The sequence below is a fragment of the Amblyraja radiata genome, chromosome 15 (genome assembly GCF_010909765.2).
Source record: "Amblyraja radiata isolate CabotCenter1 chromosome 15, sAmbRad1.1.pri, whole genome shotgun sequence".
In the NCBI taxonomy this organism is placed as follows: domain Eukaryota; kingdom Metazoa; phylum Chordata; class Chondrichthyes; order Rajiformes; family Rajidae; genus Amblyraja; species Amblyraja radiata.
Window position 1 is genome coordinate 21,549,686 of NC_045970.1, and position 12,498 is coordinate 21,562,183.

At 41.6% G+C, this 12,498-nt stretch overlaps 1 protein-coding gene and 1 long non-coding RNA gene across 2 annotated transcripts in view; one reads left to right on the plus strand and one right to left on the minus strand.

Annotated features, from left to right (window-relative positions):
* cpxm2 (carboxypeptidase X, M14 family member 2) overlaps nucleotides 1-12,498 on the plus strand; it is a 160,629-nt gene that overhangs the window by 58,116 nt on the left and 90,015 nt on the right. The window lies entirely within an intron of this gene.
* LOC116981079 lies at nucleotides 1,247-11,738 on the minus strand. The gene is made up of 3 exons (XR_004414159.1): nucleotides 11,698-11,738; nucleotides 9,278-9,282; nucleotides 1,247-1,258 (listed from the first exon to the last, which is right to left on the minus strand). It is a non-coding gene; the product is annotated as an uncharacterized LOC116981079 (long non-coding RNA).

The following is a 12,498-nucleotide window of genomic DNA, read 5'->3' on the forward strand; positions in this document are numbered from 1 at the left end:
AAAATGTTAATTTGTTTTCCCTCATGCAAAAAAGAAACAATGTTTACACAGTATCTTACCTAATTAAATTGTAGCCTAGAATTACTGATACTCCTGTGGGAGAATTTTACTCCTGATGATAGTCCAAAGCTGGTGACAAATTAGTTCAGCCTCTCATTATATAGGTCATCCTGTCCCTTGCAATCAAGAAGTATAATGATGACTCAATCACGCTGAGTTACACAGTGACTCAAAGTAAAAGTTACCTAAACACATGTCTACTGGTTTAATGTAGATCACGAGCTAACAATTCTTGTAAAATAACAAGCAGAACAACATGGGTCTTTTAATATTGAGAAGGGATGTTTGTTCAAAACATTTGAAACTGGAACTGATAGGTGTACAACCTGCTCAAAATGGACCTGGACCACACACCAGAAATGAACTAACTTACAGGATAGTTTCCATAATTGAAAATCACCAAATTTTAGCTTTATTTACCTGTGTTGCAAACATTGATTTTGTGTAGGTAGCTAGTGCAAAATGTTTGTAGATGCATACTAGTCTTCACCTTGAACGTTGGTAATATTTCAGTTTGGGCTGGATGGAGGGATTGCTACACTGTTGGAGAAGCAATCATTTGAATGATTTTCAAACCAAATGCTTGTCTGTTTGTTTCGGTGAAAGTAAGTGATCCCATAGTACCATTAAAAGGTTCTGCTGGTATCCTGACTAACATTTCTAATTCATTCACTAGCACGAACTGCAGACCAATTGTTATTTCAATTATTTACCATTTGTGGAACTTTTTCTTCAAGTGCTGCATTTAGCCATTTTACTATGTAGGCTTTTCCCAAATTAACTGATGAATAGTCAGCATTTATAGTGTTCTGCAGGATGTAATAATGTGCTATAAAAAAAAAACTAATTCCATGTCCCCATTTATCTTCATGAGATAATCTGCCAATTAACACTTTAATGTCTAATAAGTTAATATTATCAAAAAAGCAAGAAAGGGTTGCTCTTGCTGCAGTTGATGGAAGTGTTAAATTATTGTAATACTGGAAAAATATAGAGATCCCAGTGGATGGATGCCTGGGTGAATTCTCAACTCACAGCACATTGCTTGAGATGTCCATTGATATGTATGTTCTCAAATGGAGCATGTTCCATTTCTCAGGCCAAATTTAGTAGGTGTGCAACCTTTTCAGACTGATGCAAAGAATGCCTTCTGCCCTGGGGTAGGGTTTGAAACATGACTTTCACAAGAGCAGCCACACTGAATTAATGTGATAAAAGGACTGAAGCAATGTGTGAAACTTCTAATAGAAACTTCACTGTTCTGGGGATTATAGCCATTTCTCCACTAGCTTGTCAAGAATCCATAATGAATATCTTGAACTTTAGTACCAAATGCAAAATTGAAAAAATTATTTTACTGGTTTAAATTCTTTTAACCTCTACCGTTAAATTTAATAAGCCAATAATTTTAAATAGGATAGTAGTCTTTTTAAAGTAATCCACCAGGAATATGATGCAACTTCATTAGTTTGTACCCTAAAGGAAACATTAATGAAACTTTAACCAAAGGTGTCTTAAGTGGTGTGGTTAACGCAAATATAACTTGTGAATTTTGCATATTATTTGGAAGAATATCTGTAACCAACTACACATAGATGAATGCACGCAGAAAACACACGTGCACGCAAACACACACACGGACACACGCACGCACACACACACACACACACAGGCAGACACACACAGACACAAATACACACACACAGGCCAAGCATGTCTACAATACCATAATGAGAAAGCATTTAAAATTACATCTTTCTAAATAAAGCCACTCTTTTTAGATAAGCCACTCTGCTTTTGCTGGTGCCAGTCATGCAAATCAAGAATATAGAACAATACACCACAGGAACAGGCCCATCGGCTCACAACGTTTGTGCCAACATGATGCCTAGCTAAACTGATCTCATCTGCCTGCACATGATCCATATTCCCCTATTTCCTGCATTTCCATGTGCTGTCTAAAAGCCTCAAATGCCACTTTTGTATCTGCCTCGACCACTACTAATGATAATGCCTTCCAGGTCCCCCACCTATCTCTGTGTAAAAAAACTGCCGCATACATCTCCATTAAACTTCTGCCCTCTCATCTTCTAGCTATGCCTTCTAGCAAAGGACATTTCCACACTGGGAAAATGGTTCTGACTGTCTACCCTAGAATTTTATATCCTTCTATTAGATCTCCCCTCAACCACTGATGTTCCAGGGAAAACAATCCAAGTCTATTCAACCGCTCCCTGTTGCTGAAATCCTCAAATCCAAGCAGCATTGTGATAAGCTTTCTCCGCACCCTCTCCAATGCTTCCACATCTTCCCTGTAATGGGGTGACCAGAACTGCACACAACATTCTAAATGCGGCCTACCCAAAGTCTTATAGAGCCGCATCATGACTCTTATATTCAATGCCTCGTAATGAAGGCAAGCATACCATAGGTATATTTTCCATACCACCCTATCTATTTGTGCAGCTACTTTCAGTGAGCTATGAACTTGAACGCCAAGATCCCTCTACGCATCAATGCTGTTAAGGGTCTTGCCACAAACTGTATGCCCTCTCCTTACATTCAACCTCTCACAGAGCAACACCTCACACCTGCTCGGGTTAAACTCCATCTACAATTTTTGGGCCCATTTCCGCTGCTCATCTATATCCCGCTGTATCTTCTAACAGCCTTCCTCACTGTCTGCAACTTCTCCCATTTTGGTGTCGTTAGGAAACTTACTCACTAACCATCTACATTTACACCAAAGACATATATATCCACAAACAGTGTAAACTGTTTTTTTACACAGAGATAGGTGGGGGACCTGGAAGGCATTATCATTAGTAGTGGTCCCAGCACAGATCCTTGACGAACTCCAATAATCACAGACTTCCAGCCAGAATATCTACCTTGCACCATAACCATCTATCTTCTATGACTAAGTCAGTTCCGAATCCATACGACCAAGTCATTGTGGATCATATAGACAGTGAGAGTAGGAATGGAGCGAGGTGAAGGATAAATGTGTGGCTGAAAGACTGGTGCAGAGGGCAGGGATTCAAGTTTCTGGATCATTGGGACTTCTTTTGGGGAAGGTGGGACCTGTACAGAAAGGATGGGTTGCACTTGAACCCGAGGGGGACCAATATCCTGGCGGGGAAATTTGCAAAGGCTACTGGGGAGACTTTAAACTAGAATGGTTGGGGCGAGGGACTCAAATAGAGAAAGCTAGTAGACAGAATGGGAGGCAGGAAGCAGAAAAGGGAAGCACTCGGGCACAAGAGGAGAAAGAAAAAAAAGGAAATAAACAGAATAAGAGGAGGGGGGTTTCTTAAATGTGCATATTTTAATGCTAGGAGCATTGTAAGAAAGGTGGGTGAGCTTAGAGTCTGGATAGACACCTGGAAGTGTGATGTTGTGGCGATCAGTGAAACATGGTTGCAGGAGGGCTGTGATTGGAAACTAAATATTCCAGGATTTCGTTGCTTCATGTGTGATAGAATTGGAGGGGCAAGAGGAGGAGGTGTTGCATTACTAGTCAGGGAAGATATTACAGCAGTGCTTTGGCTAGATAGATTGGAGGGCTCATCTAGGGAGGCTATTTGGGTGGAAATGAGAAATGGGAAAGGGGTAGCAGCACTTATAGGGGTGTATCATAGACCGCCAAATGGGGATCGAGAATTGGAAGAGCAAATATGTAAGGAGATTGCAGATATTAGTAGTAAGCACAAAGTAGTGATTGTGGGAGATTTCAACTTTCCACACATAGACTGGGAAACACATTCGGTAAATGGGCTGGATGGTTTGGAGTTTGTAAAATGTGTGCAGGATAGTTTTTTTGCAGCAATACATAGAGGTACCTACTAGAGGAGGGGCAGTGTTGGACCTCCTGTTAGGAAATGAGACGGGACAGGTGGCGGAGGTATGCGTTGGGGAGCACTTCGGGTCCAGTGATCACAATACCATTAGTTTCAATATAATTATGGAGAGGGTCAGAACTGGACCTAGGGTTGAGATTTTTGATTGGAGAAAGGCTAACTTTGATGAGATGCGAGATGATTTAAAAGGAGTGAACTGGGACATTTTGTTTTATGGGAAGGATGTAGAAGAGAAATGGAGGACATTTAAAGGGGAAATTTTAAGAGTACAGAATCTTTATGTTCCTGTTCGGTTGAAAGGAAACAGTAAAAAGTGGAAAGAGCCCTGGTTTTCAAGGGAAATTGGAAATCTTGTTCGGAAAAAGAGGGAGATCTACAATAATTATAGGCAGCATGAAGTAAATGAGGTGCTTGAGGAGTATAAGGAATGTAAAAAGAATCTTAAGAAAGAAATTAGAAAAGCTAAAAGAAGACATGAGGTTGCTTTGGCAAGTAAGGTGAAAGTAAATCCAAAGGGTTTCTACAGCTATATTAATAGCAAAAGGATAACGAGGGATAAAATTGGTCCATTGGAGAGACAGAGTGGACAGCTATCTGCAGAGCAAAAGAGATGGGGGAGATATTGAACAATTTATTTTCGTCGGTATTCACCAAGGAGAAGGATATTGAATTGTGTGAGGTAATGGAAACTAGTAGAGTAGCTATGGATACTATGAGTTTCAAAGTAAAAGAAGTACTGACACTTTTGAAAAATATAAAAGTGGATAAGTCTCCAGGTCCTGACAGGATATTCCCTAGGACATTGAGGGAAGTTAGTGTAGAAATAGCCGGGGCTATGACAGAAATATTTCAAATGTCATTAGAAACGGGAATAGTCCCCGAGGATTGGCATACTGCGCATGTTGTTCCATTGTTTAAAAAGGGTTCTAAGACTAAACCTATCAATTATAGGCCTGTTAGTTTGACTTCAGTGGTGGGCAAATTAATGGAAAAGATACTTAGAGATAATATATATAAGCATCTGGATGAACAGGGTCTGATTAGGAACAGTCAGCATGGATTTGTGCCTGGAAGGTCATGTTTGACTAATCTTCTTGAATTTTTTGAAGAGGTTACTAGGGAAATTGATGAGGGTAAAGCAGTGGATGTTGTCTATATGGACTTTAGTAAGGCCTTTGACAAGGTTCCTTATGGAAGGTTGGTTAAGAAGGTTCAACTGTTGGGTATAAATGCAGGAGTAGCAAGATGGATTCAACAGTGGCTGAATGGGAGAAGCCAGAGGGTAATGGTGGATGGTTGTTTGTCGGGTTGGAGGCAGGTGACTAGTGGGTGCCTCAGGGATCGGTGTTGGGTCCTTTGTTGTTTGTCATGTACATCAATGATCTGGATGAAGGTGTGGTAAATTGGATTAGTAAGTATGCAGATGATACTAAGATAGGGGGTGTTGTGGATAATGAAGAGGATTTCCAAAGTCTACAGAGTGATTTAGGCCATTTGGAAGAATGGGCTGAAAGATGGCAGATGGAGTTTAATGCTGATAAATGTGAGGTGCTACACCTTGGCAGGACAAATCAAAATAGGACGTACATGGTAAATGGTAGGGAATTGAAGAATACAGTTGAACAGAGGGATCTGGGAATAACCGTGCATAGTTCCTTGAAGGTGGAATCTCATATAGATAGGGTGGTAAAGAAAGCTTTTGGTATGCTAGCCTTATATAATCAGAGCATTGAGTATAGAAGCTGGGATGTAATGTTAAAATTGTACAAGGCATTGGTGAGACCAAATCTGGAAGTATGGTGTACAATTTTGGTCGCCCAATTATAGGAAGGATGTCAACAAAATAGAGAGAGTACAGAGGAGATTTACTAGAATGTTGCCTGGGTTTCAACAACTAAGTTACAGAGAAAGGTTGAATAAGTTAGGTCTTTATTCTCTGGAGCGCAGAAGGTTAAGGGGGGACTTGATAGAGGTCTTTAAAATGATGAGAGGGATAGACAGAGTTGATGTGGATCAGCTTTTCCCTTTGAGAATAGGGAAGATTCAAAACAGAGGACATGACTTCAGAATTAAGGGACAGAAGTTTAGGGGTAACATGAGGGGGAACTTCTTTACTCAGAGAGTGGTAGCGGTGTGGAATGAGCTTCCAGTGGAAGTGGTGGAGGCAGGTTCGTTGGTATAATTTAAAAATAAATTGGATAGGCATATGGATGAGAAGGGAATGGAGGGTTATGGTATGAGTGCAGGCAGGTGGGACTAAGGGAAAAAAGTTGTTCGGCACGGACTTGTAGGGCACGAGATGGCCTGTTTCCGTACTGTAATTGTTATATGGTTATATGGTTATATAGATCTTAATCTTCTGGATCAGCCTACCATGAGGGACCTCATCAAAAGCTTTACTAAAATCCATGTTTACAAAATCCACCCCCTACCTTCATAAATCTCCTTTGTCACCTCCTCAAAAAGACTCAATGAAGTTATTAAGACACAACACGAATATGTCTCGATGATGCTTGTCTTACTGATCTGATCACAACAGCAACAGAAATGTTGCTCACAATTGATAAGGACAACAAGGAGAGAAAAAAAAAGTGACTGTGAATGTTTCCATTCTTGATCGCTGCCCCGATGAGAACGAGGTCAGTTTGCAATGAAGGTGTCTTTAGTTAACTTGTTGGGAATCACTCACTAACAGATCTCACAAATGAAAAATGGTCACTTGAATTAAGTGTTAAAACTGCCCTGGTGTCATTTGTGAGACGATTCACTCTTGAGAAAGGTGCTAGATAATAAAATTTAAATGTAAAAGTCAATATTGCATTCCTCTATTTAAATGACAGTAGATGAACTCAAATAGTTTTGTAATGTTCTCCTAATTACTAAATGTACCAATCAAATCCGAAGTGGTCCTGCGCTCTGTGGAGAAATAGTGGATTGCAAGTGCTGCTGATCTATTGACAATATGGTCTATACACTGTCACTGTTTCTAGACTGCTCAATAGGCATTTAAGCCACCAACAAGAATCAATCAGTATTTTCAGACAGGTGATCTACCACCCATACTTTTAGATTGCACTTTGCCAGAGCATCTGTCAGATCTGTGATAAGTCAAGTAAAAGTCAGCAATATTCTTTCTTATCTCTGTAACTGTGGCTAGGTCTTGACATTTTGCAACATTGCAGCCCAAGTCCTTGGAGCTGAGTTCTGGGAATTGATCTCCGCAGATGATCTCTTCTCACAGGGAACATGTTGACAGCCGCAGGCATTCTGCCTTTTCTTATTCATTGCTTAACCCCAAGATAGTATTTGGGAAACTGAATGCCCAATCAGTTTATAAGATACTTTGCTTCATGCAAACTCTGCCCCGATGCCTGTACTCAAAGAGGAACTTTCCTTTCAGAAGTGTTATATCCCATTAAGCCAAATCCAAGATGCATAGTCTGGACTCCATAAGGTCTGACATAAGTGAATGAGGAGATGTTACCTCCTACTTTGGTAAAACTAACAGGCACGCACACTGTATCTCTGCCTTCCTCCCCTCTGTACTGTCAAAGCGATTCGCACTCTTTCATTGTTGATGCAGGTGGAAATGAGAGTTGAGGATCAGCAACTTGTTGAAATATTCAGACTCCCTCTAGGTAGAGTTGGAATTAGTATGTGGCACCATTCACATTTTCAGGATGTCCAAAGTAATTCACCGGCAATGAAGTACTTCTGAATTGTACTCATGGTTGAATTTTGGAAATGTAGATACCAAGGTAAATACATACCGATCCCACAAATGCAATAATGGCCATTTTATTCAGTTTAAATAATGTTAACGGAGATATGAGTATTAGACAGGGTATGATGCAAAACACCCCTGCCCTTCTTTAATGGTGTCTGATATTCATCTGAGAAAAATACTTCAAACTCAATGTAAAGTGTAGATTTCAGGTAAAAATAAGGAATTTATTTTGCTTCCTGAGGCTTGCTTGCTTCGTGATTAATGTTGCTCATTTTACGCTTCTTCTGCAGCTGGGTATTGAAATGCAAATGTTACTGCTTGGTCTTGGCTCCTAGCCTTTGCCTCCCCAACTCTCTGAATTCAATAAAAGACTGCGGGTGATTGAGGGGAACCAGGCTAAGGAAGAAATGTCGGTCACATGTTGCAGCTTGAAGGAAATGGTAGACACAATGCAGTAAGCGATTTTGTAAAATAACTTCTGTTAAGCAAATTAATCCCATGGCTGTTAATTGTTGTTCTGCACAGATGATCATATCAAGATTGAAGCAAGAGTAGCGTGCTTATTTGTCTATAACAATTTATTTTCAAATTCCATTGCAACATCTCAAAAGAAACCCATTGCAAGAGAAAGTCTAATTGGTAATTTAAACAAAATACTAAAAGAACTTAGTAGGTCAGACAGCATCTGTGGAAGAAACACAAAATTATGGAGTAACTTAGCAGGTCAGACAGAATCTCTGGAAAAAAGGAATAGCTGATGCTTCGGGTCGAGACCCTTCTTCAGACTGAGAGTAAGGGGAGAGGGAAACTTGTGGAATGAAAATATCTTCTTCATAAGCCCTTTGCTCCTCCAGGGAGCATAGGCCAATGACAAATGTCCTCCACCTCACTTGGCAGTTCTTTCGAGATCTCCCCAGCTGAGCCCACTCTCAGACATTTCTGTCTGGGCACCTCTTCCCCAGCTGTTCCTGGGGCGACCTCTATTCCTTTTTCCTTGGGGGTTTCATTTCAGGGCTTGCCGGGTGATGATCGTGGCTGGTTTTCTGAGGGTGTGTCTAATCCAACTCTATTTTCTCCTTCGAATTTGTAAGTCAATGGGCTCCTGAATTGTTCTTTTCCACAGGTCGACATTGCTTACTTTGTTTCTCCACCAGATGTTAAGTATTCTCGTAAGGCAGGTGTTAATGAATGTTTGCAGCCTGTTTGTAGTGTGTTGTGTTGTTTTCCGTGTCTCTGATCCGTACAGCATCACCTGTTTCACATTTAAGTTAAAGATGTGTATTTTGGTGCGCTGTTTTGAGCTCCAGATCTTCCTGAGCATGTTAAACACCACCCTAGCCTTATTGATTCTATTTTTTATATCTGCCTCTGCCCCTCCGGTGATGTCCACAACACTGCCTAGGGATGTGAATGTTTCTACCTCCTCTAGAGCAGTGCTGTGAATAAGGATAGGGTTGCTGGTTTTGGAGTGAAGTGAATAAAAAGATACAAAGAACAAATGAATGAAAGGTATGAAAAGAACAAATCAAAGCCAGCATCGATGATCATGGAAAGGTGGAGCCCACAATGCTCCATTGGTGTTGGCAGAGTGAGTCGCAGAGTGATACAGTGTGGAAACAGGCCCTTCGACCCAACCTGCGCACACCGGCCAACAATGTACCAGCTACACTAGTCCCACTTGCCTGCGCTTGGTCCGTATCCCTCCAAACCTGTCCTATCCATGTACCTGTCTAACTGTTTCTTAATCGATGGGACAGTCCAAGGCTCAACTACCTCCTCTGGCAGCTTGTTCCATACACCCATCACCCATCGTGTGAAAAAGTTACCCCTCGGATTCCTATTAAATCTTTTCCCCTTCACCTTGAACCTATGTCCTCTGGTCCTCGATTCCCCAACTCTGGGCAAGAAACTCTGTGCATCTAACCGATCTATTCCTCTCATCATTTTGCACACCTCTATAAGATCATCCCTCTCCTCCTGCCCTCCATGGAATAGAGACCCAGCATTCTCAACCTCTCCCTATAGCTCACACCATCTCATCCTGCAACATCCTCGTAAATCTTTTCTGAACCCTTTCAAGCTTGACAATATCTTTCCTATAACATGGTGCCCAGAACCGAACACAATATTCTAAATGCGGTCTCACCAATGTCTTATACAACTGCAACATGACCTCCCAACTTCTATACTCAATACTCTGACTTCTTCTTCTTGCGTATGGCGTGCACAGCCTAAAGTTGTTGGCCAACTTGTTCTATTTGATCTTGTTTGTGCACATCGGGTTGATTGCATTAGTCGAAACAGGGTGGACCATGTGAAGGTTGCAATCTCCCACCCCAATACTCTGACTGATAAAGGCCAAAGTGCCAAAAGCCTTTTTGACCACCTTATCCTCCTGCGACTCGACCTTCAAGGAAACATGCACCTGTACTCCTAGATCCCTCTGCTCTACAACACTACCCAGAGGCCTACCATTTACTGTGTAGGCCCTGCCCTTGATCGATGTTCCAAAGTGCAACACCTCACATTTCTCTGGATTAAATTCCATCAACCATTCCTCCGCCCACCTGGCCAATCGATCCCAATCCTGCTGCAATCTTTCACAACCATCTTCACTGTCTGCAAAACCACTCACTTTTGTATCATCAGCAAACTCGCTAATCTTGCCCTGTATGTTCTCTCATCGAAATCATTGATGTAGATGACAAACAGTAACGGGCCCAGCACCGAACCCTGAGGATCACCACTAGTCACAGGCCTCCAGTCCGTGAAGCAACCTTCACCATCACCCTCTGCTTCCTTCCATGGTGCCAATTTGCTATCCATTTAGCTATTTCTCCTTGGATCCCATGCGATCTAACCTTCCAGAGCAGCCTACCATGCAGAACCTTGTCGAATGTCTTACTGAAATCTATGTACACAACATCTACAGCTCTGCCCTCATCGACCTCTTTGGTCACGTCTTCAAAAAAATCAATCAGATTTGTGAGACACGACCTCCCAAGTACAAAACCATGCTGACTATCCCTAATCAGCACAAGCGGCACAATATATGTCACCCTCCAGTCTTCCGGCACCTCTCCTGTATTTAAGGACAACTCGTAAATGTCAACCAGGGCTCCCGCAATTTCCATTCTAGTTTCCTGCAATTTCCTCGGATATATCTGATCAGGCCCTGGAGATTCGTCTACTGTCATACACAACAGTACCTTCACTACTTCTTCGACGGTAACACTGACTGCTCTCAAGACACTTCCATTCACTGTTTGTAACTTTTGCATTCATTTTAACCCATGACAGTGTTTCCAACCTCATATGTTCTCTACCATAATGATTCCCACCTGTGTTGTAACACCCACTTCCAATGTTTCTACAGCTCAAATGTAGCTGGAACTCTAGGTCATGTCTCTAGCATCTACTGTTGAACCTTACAGCATGATAAATGAAGTAAACTATACCCTGCTGTTTAAAACCATGGCCGATCCACCAACTGCTCTTGGTCTTTCTATGGTACGTTTAGCTCTGGTCCAGTACCACACATTTCAAATTATTATCCAGATATTCAGATTCCTCCATTTTGGATATCATATGCTTCCCATAGAGGGATTCGCTAGATCCCAACTGCATAAACTTGATGCATGCCTCTTTCTTTTCCCTGACCAGAGCTTGTCATCACGGTTCCCTCTACTCGCAACCTTATCCTTCATCCCTTTGCTCTTGATATTGTACTTTTAAAGGCACCCACTTACCAGATGGACCTTCAACTGCAAACAGTTTCACCCAGTTGACCTCTTCAATGTTCTCGCCTAAAGCCTCCAAAATTGGCCTTTGTACAATTTAAGACCTTAACTTGTGGACCAGTGCTATCATTCTTCATAATTATTTTAGAACAAGTAGAATGATAGTCAGTAGTCCCAAAGTATTCCTCCAGTGAAACCAGTTACTTGGCCTACCTAATTCCCCAAGAAGAAATCCAGTGTTGTAGCCTGTCGTGTAGAGGCCTTTATTTATTAATTAAGGAAACATTCACCAAATTCCACTATGAGTGACTTTACACTTTTAGACTTTAATGATACAGCACGGAAACAGGCTATTTGGCCTACCGAGTCTGCACTGACCATTGATCACCCCATACACTAACACTATCCAACACACTAGGGAAAATATTTTTACAACTTACCAAAGCCAAATACCTAACAACGCTATACGTCTTTAGGATGTGGGAGGAAACCAGAGTACCCGGAGAAAACCCACACAGGGAGAACGTACAAACTCTGTACAGACTGCATCCGTAGTCAGGATCAAACGTGGGTCTCTGGTGCTGTAAGGCAACAACTCAACCGCTGCGCCACCGGGCCGCCCCAGTGATACATACAAATTTTCTATCAGATTAAGGGACCGGATGCATGTGAAATAAAATAGGGCAGTTGCTTCTTGTGTTTCTCTGGTTATTCCACTTTTTACAGCAGAGTCTGGCAGCTACATTGCTGAGACCAGCATCCAAATGACAGATTAAAAGCAGCAAACCACGACTCACAAAGGGCACTCTGTCCAGTCAGGACAAGGACATTCATTAGAAGCAGAGGGATAGCTGTGACAATACTTTTACCATATTGAGGAGTTCTAAGCTACATCTTTTAAGCTGAAGTGCAGTTCGAAATTATCCTGTCTTCATGAATTTGAGAGTTTCACCTTTGCCACACCTGGTAAATAAGAGAATTCGACTTCTCACTTCAATATTTTGATTGAAACATCCACTGCGGAGATACACGTGGAGATCTCTATATGTGTAGCAATTAAGCTCATGCAATGTCTTCCTTCCATGGTGCCTGATGACGAGCCGACAGTACC